The sequence below is a fragment of the Myotis davidii genome, unplaced genomic scaffold (genome assembly GCF_000327345.1).
Source record: "Myotis davidii unplaced genomic scaffold, ASM32734v1 scaffold568, whole genome shotgun sequence".
NCBI lineage: Eukaryota > Metazoa > Chordata > Mammalia > Chiroptera > Vespertilionidae > Myotis > Myotis davidii.
This window is the reverse complement of record NW_006299372.1, coordinates 193,492-199,054: the sequence shown is the minus strand read 5'-3', so window position 1 is coordinate 199,054 and position 5,563 is coordinate 193,492.

Here is a 5,563-nt window from a genome sequence, read left to right as displayed (position 1 = left end):
CCCTACATTTTAAAACCTATCCAACCCTCTAGCATATGTAAAATCTACATATTCCAAAAAAGGTTCTTATATCAATTTTACCCTCACAATTTATTTAGTTACTTTATTCTCTCAAAGGCAGATCGATTGAATTTAGGCATATAGGTACACAATTCCTTCTGACTCTTTTGAAAATTAATATATACTCACATATCCTCATTTTTATCTGTATTTATTTACAGTAACTCCCCAATGCAATGCTCAGAGTAGTAATTATTGAGTAAATACTAATCAAATTGCTAGGTACAGATATTATTTTCCTTTAATAATAAGGAACATTTATATTAAGTATGCCTGGGTTGATTTTATCCTTAGCTGGATTTAACAAAATTATTAGTGCATGAATTATACAGAAATGTCAAAACATATGAAAATCCATATTTTATATTGGCCAAATCTATATATATAAGAGGCTAATATGCAAAGTGTCCCTGCGGGAGTTTAACCAGGAGACCGGGAGTTCTATCGCTTGCTATGACATGTGCTGATCACCAGAAGATGGCATGGAACAAAGGAAGGCTCTGGCCAGCAGCCGGGGAAAGGAAGCCCCAGCCGGCAGCCGGAAAGTCCTGATTGGCCCTGATCACCGGCCAGGCCTAGGGACCTTACCAGTGCATGAAATTCCCCACTAGGGCCTCTAGTATTATATAATACTTAATGAAGTCCAACTTTGAGAAAATCAAATATTAGGTCAGACTGGACTTTTAATCCACACTAACTGCTATTAACGTATGCCAAAGAAAATTAGTGGTTCATTTCCTATAAGCCATTATTTCAAAGATAAGAGTTTTCTGTAATTTTCATATATTGCTTTTGCTAAATATGTTGAAGGCCCTTAAAAACTGGTATATGTCACAAATGATAATAAAAGAAATAACAGAAATGAAAATGTAATAACCTTTAATGACAAGGAGAGCTCATTATGCCTACAGTTTTTGTATTAACTTTTTATTCAGTTTTAAATATCTCTTCTATTGCTTGGTTTTTTAATATGCAGTTTTATTCTTTGTTCATTCTTATGTCATTCCTTTCTTTAATTTCTTCTCTTTTGACCCGTTATGTTAAATAATTCTTGCAGAAGAGGATTTGTCACCACTGCCATATTGAATTAAATTTTCTTTAAGCCAGACCTGGCATGACTTGTTGTATAGCAAAGGAAACTACCTGAAAGGCTAATAAGGGGAACACATGAATGTGAGTGGATTATTACAGTTTAATTAGGGCAGTTAAGATTCTTGTTGAAAACTGTTCAGAAAAGTATTCCTTAGTAGAGGATATTATATTCTTTAAAATTCCCTTATTCAAGAACGCAGTCTTATTACTGCTAAGCATAAAAGTATAGAAGTACAAAAAATGCAACTGAGTTGAACTTTTTCTACTATCTTTTTAAAAATTTCCAATACTAAACATGCTGCATATTTTCCCAATTATCCATTCTAATACCTTATTATATTTGTAGAATTCTCTTTATTCCACTTATATTATGCATATTTGAAAGATGAAAATGCAGTGGGGCCTTGACTTATGAGTTTAATTCATTCCATGACAGAGCTCGTAACTCAAATTACTCGTATGTCAAATCATAAAGTGAACGAGTGAGACATGTGATGCTGGGCTGATGTTGTGGCGTTCACTGTGACGTTCACTGCGCCAACTAGCGGTGGGGTATCTGAAGATGGCTCATAACCTGAACTTTAGCTCGCAACTCAAAGCAAAAAATCGGCCCAGAGATGGCTCGTATCTCGAAAAACTCGTTGGTCGGAACACTCGTAAGTCAAGGCCCCACTGTAGAGAGCATACCTATATTTTTGGAAACTACTATGTAATTATGGTATATGATTTTATAATTTAACTAGAGTCCTGGTGTATGGATTTGTGCACTGGCGGCGACCCTCCACCTGGCCTGCGGGGATTGGTGGACCTCCACACCGCTGCAGCTAAGCCTTACCTGTCAACTTGTCGGGCTCTAGCCCGCTGTCTGCATCAATCACACATAGCACAGAGTAGTGTGTGAAGTGGCAGGCAGCAAGGAGGAGCCCCAGCCCAGGTTGGGCGCTGCTCCTGCTCATCCCGGCTCCACTGTGCCTGCTGCCGCCCGCTCAGGTGGCACAGGGGGAATGTCCACGGGAGAGGCTTGCACTGCCACAGCTGCACTTGCTAGCCATGAGCCCAGCATCTAGTGCCCATCTGTCAGCTAAGCGGCGTTCCTACTGTGAGAGCACACTGACCACCAGGGGGCAGTTCCTGAGTTGAGCATCTGCCCCCTGGTGGTCAGTGCACATCACAGCTACTGGCCGGTCGTCTGGTCACTTAGGATATATATATATAACATTGCCATGTTAGTTATCTCTGGCAATCCTTCTAATAGAACTCAGAGTGTTTTAAACATAATTCCTTGGTCCTAATCCTAGAGTAGAAACTAATGTAAAATTACTGGAATCAAACTATTGAGGTCAAACAATAATCTGCTAATAGATTTTACTTAAAATTTAGTTGAAAAAAAGTCAGTTGAATTTAGAACCTATGTTTACTATATAAATACCTATGTTTCTTATTAAAAAAAATAGTCATTGACCTGTCTCTGATTTAAACACCCAAGCATTTGCAATGCACAGTTCTTTTACTATGCATGTTTAATTTTATTAAGGATATTCTGTTATTTTTTAGAAGATATATATGTTTGTTTTTAATTCTCTTATGTAGTTTTATGTTACACTTACTGTTTTATAGCTTTTGGTTAATATTCCACTTAGAGTCCATTTTTTTGTAATTCTTTAGTACATATTTTTTCATCATTACAAGTGATAACTTTTTGTAATGTATCAATATTAAAAATCCTCAATCATTTGAGATGACACCTACTAGTTTTATATTGTAAGTAAGGATACAGTTAGTTCAGTTTTTCCTCTTCCTCTAATGCTCTATAGTGAAGTACAGTGAGAAAATGAAGAACAAAATATAATGTGCAGACCTTCAGTGGTATGTGTAATAATATTGAATGAAAAGTAGGTTTAATTAGAGTCCCAGAGTAAAAGCAATTCAGAATAGTACATGAAACTATTTAATAAAAAAGTAAAGAATAGCACTTTTTTGGAAACCTAAATAAAAATGCAGTATCATCTATAATCACTCCAAAAATATTAAATATTTACTTATACACTGAGCAAATTGTGTAAGACTTAAATGCTGAAAATGCCAATGAAAGAAATCATGAAGGCTGTATACACAAAATATATATATAAATTGTATGAAAGGTAGATTTTAAAAGTTACCAACTATAATTTTTGATTTGTCTTATTTTCTCAAAAGTTGTCTGAAATATTAGTGGAGACATACCTTGCTTATAGATTAGAAAACTCAATATAGTAAATATGTGAAAATTCTCCAAATTGATCTATAGATTTAATACAATCGCTATAAAATTTCCATCAGTATTTTTGTTTTTGTTTTATGTTATTGTTTTTTCTTTGTTTGTTTTTGCAAAAGATATGTTTATTCTAAAATCTTTATGTGATAAACTTGCAGATGACACATATACACAAATGAGTTTGTGAAAAACTGCTGAACTATGGCTAAGGTTGATGGATTTTATAAATATTGACTTCCCGGTTGTGATACAATTATGCAACATGTTATCTGTGAGGGAAATTTGGTGAAATGTGTGTATGTATGTGTGTGTGTGTGTATATATGTGTGTGTAAATATATATTTAATATTTTAAAATGAATTATTTAGTCATTTGATATCTGAATTAGATCAACTTATATGAGATCTATATTATTTCTTAGAATCATGTGTGAATCTACAGTTATTTCAAAATTAAGAGCTTAAAAATATGTAAATGAACTAATTTTCTGACTAAAGGTTAAAGATAAAAGAGCAAGACTCAACCGAATGCTATCTATAAGAAACCAGTTTTAACTTAAATTATGCTGTAAAAAAGATATGCTTTGCTAAAAGGATGTAAAAAAGATATATCATACAATAGTAATCATCACACAGTGGCTTAAGATAAGAAATAAATGGCAACAGTAATGATAATGTTGGTGTCAATTCATCAATAAAACAAAATCTAACTGTGAATGTACTTAAAAGGTTTCCAAATACATAGATAAAATCAAAACTGTCAGAAATAAAGGAGAAAATAAGACAAATCTAAATTACAGTTGGTATCTTTAAAAATCTGTCATACAATTTGTTTAACAAGTGCACATATTTAGTATATACATTTAAGTGAATTTCACAAATGAATGCTGTCATGTAATTACCACTATAATGAAAATATAGCACATTTCTGTTACCCCAAAAATGCCCTCATGCCACTTTGTTTTAAATCCCTACACATCAGCTCAGAAAACAACTCATATTCTACTTTTTACTATAGTGATTGTTCTAAAATGTAGAATAAATAAGATCATTTCATAGTTATTCTTTTGTTTGATTTTGTTCAGCATATTACTTTCAAGATTCATTCTTTATGTTGATGAGTGAAATTCTCCAATACAAATATAATGTGGGCTGTTTATTATTTTACTCATGAAGAACAATTTGGATTGTTTGCAAAAGATTTAGAATATGTACATAAACTACTTATTAAGAACAAGGCTGGCTGTGGTGACTGACCTTCATAGCTAAAATAGAAAACTATTTGGGAAGTATGAAAGACATTTCTTATGCCTGTGACATTCAGCCTCCATGAATGTTGGAGTAATTATAAATAGTGTCAAAGTCCATTTTCTAGCAAGGATTAATTATGTAAGAGAATTATGTCTGCTGTGGGCCTATCTTGTCAGCCTTTCTTTTTTTAAATATGTTTTGTTAGTTTGTAGAGAGAGAAGGGAGCGAGATAGAAGCATCAATGAGAAAGAAACATTGATCGAGCCTGCAACATGGGCATGAGCCCTGACAGGAATCTAACCATTGACCTCTTGATTCATGAGATGATGCTGAGCTAACTGAGCGACACCAGCCATGGTTTTATGAGTCATTTCTGTTGACTTTTTACTTCTGTCTGTAGTATATTTGATGATGAGCTTCTTATGATCAGTTACGTTTTATGGGAGCCAGCACACATCCACAACATTTAAGTATAACAACTTTAGTCTATATTTTTAAGAAATGTTCCAATTAACAAAAAAAATATTGAAAAAGAATACTTAATAGAAAATTACATTCATCAAGACAGTATTTATGGCTTGGTATTTTAAAGGAAATAGATGAATGTAGTGTCTGGGAATAGGTGCCAAAGAAAATAAGTGGGGGAAAAGTATCTTCAAGAAATGTTGGTGAAATAACAGATAGCCAGTTGGAAAAAATGATTTGAAATAGATAATTTTTTACACACAAATCTGAGAAATAAAGGTTTTATAAGAAAACAAAGGAGGATATTTTGCAATCTTGACAAAAAAACTGATTCCATAGGAAAACTGAAACACTAACCGTTTAAAAGTAATAAAATAAATTCCATAAACCTTAGTAACTTCTGCTCATTTAAAAATTCTGTTAAGGAAATAAATATGAGAGC